Below are 1,557 nucleotides of genomic sequence, written 5' to 3' on the forward strand. Positions count from 1 at the left end.
CATTGCTTATCAAATCATGCTTTAAAGAACTGTGAAGGGCCCCAAGTTATATCCTGATTACAAATAGCAAATTAGCTTGCCAGTTTCATGGATTCTGCAGAAAGCATGAGATTGCTGCATCAGATACAAAGGTCTTGATTACTCATGGCACAGCAGGTATTTGAGCTTTGTTATCCCATCACTTCTCCTTGTCTCACAAGTCCCAGGACAATGTGGAGCCTAGCTGGATGTGTGGCACCAAAACAAAGGGAGCCTGAGTGTAGGGAACTCCAATCTTTCCAAGAGGGCAGCTAGCAAACCTACCCAACATTTGATTCAGAGAAAGACAGTATTTTTATTATAAGAAATAACAACAATTCTGCCCTCTGTCCTGGATGGAGATACTAACTTCCAAGAATCTTTGCTAAACAAACATCACTGAAGAAATAATCCAGAACAAATGCAGCCAAAAGGAGTGCAGAAGTGCATCGGCCCTAAATCGAATTGTCTCCTAGTACACATATTCCATTTCATTATGGCCATCTCTATGCATGATGATTCCTTACTTTAAGAAAGGCTTGTTAAGACGGAGGTTAAATGTGGTGACAAGTGAGAGGGTACGTTGTTGTCCTTACAAATGGAACAGCTAGTGTTTTGTAAGCCCCTACCTTAGTCACAAGGAGCCCTGTTGGTACAGTGTTTAAGCTCTTGGCTGCTAACCTAAAGGTGGCAGGTTTGAACCCACCAGCTGCTTCATGGGACAAAGATGGATCAGTCTGCTTCCATCAAGATGACAGCCTTGGAAAGATTATGAGGAAGTTCCACTCTGTCCAATATGATTGCATTGAGAAAAAATTGATGCAATGGCAATAGGTTGGGTTGGATTTTGACCTTATTCACCTGTTGAATTTTTCTATTTCCCTTAACAAAACTGAAATGAACACCTATTGAAAACAAAAGTATCATTCATGTTTAGAATGGCAGACAATTGACCCACTCACATTTTCCTTTATTTGATTACAAAGGTGTGGTAGGAATTAAGGGAAGGAAAGAGTTAATGTAGAAACCCTGGGCTACCAGCAGCTCTGCCATTAGCCCCAGCAAAAAGTGCTATGAGGCTTTATCCTGCAATAAGGCAAATAGAGCCAGAAGACTCCTTGAAAAGAGCAGTGGTCTTTAATCAGTGGCCTTAACCAGCTTGAGGAAACCTTTGCAACAGGAAAAGGGGAAATAATTATGCCATCCTCGTTATTTATACCTTCCTCTATAATGTGCTGGGAACTCTTACCAGCCAAGTGTGTTAGGCTGGGTTCTCTAGAGAAGCAAAATCAGTAAAGCTTATATATATATATACATAGAGAGAGAGAGAGAGAGAGAGAGAGAGAGTGAAAGGGGGAGAGAGAGGAATTTATCTTAGGAAAATGGCTGGCAAGTCCCAAGTTCCTGGATCAAAGCAGGAGGCTTGTACTGACTTACACAGCTGCAGGGCCTGAAGAGCTCAAGGTTGGCAGTCAGTATACTGGCTGTTGTCTCCGACGGATCACAAATCAAGACCACTAGGCTGAATGGTGGATTGTT

Source organism: Orycteropus afer, unplaced genomic scaffold, assembly GCF_000298275.1.
Source record: "Orycteropus afer afer isolate SDZICR_OR568_19922 unplaced genomic scaffold, OryAfe1.0 scaffold00029, whole genome shotgun sequence".
Classification (NCBI taxonomy): domain Eukaryota; kingdom Metazoa; phylum Chordata; class Mammalia; order Tubulidentata; family Orycteropodidae; genus Orycteropus; species Orycteropus afer.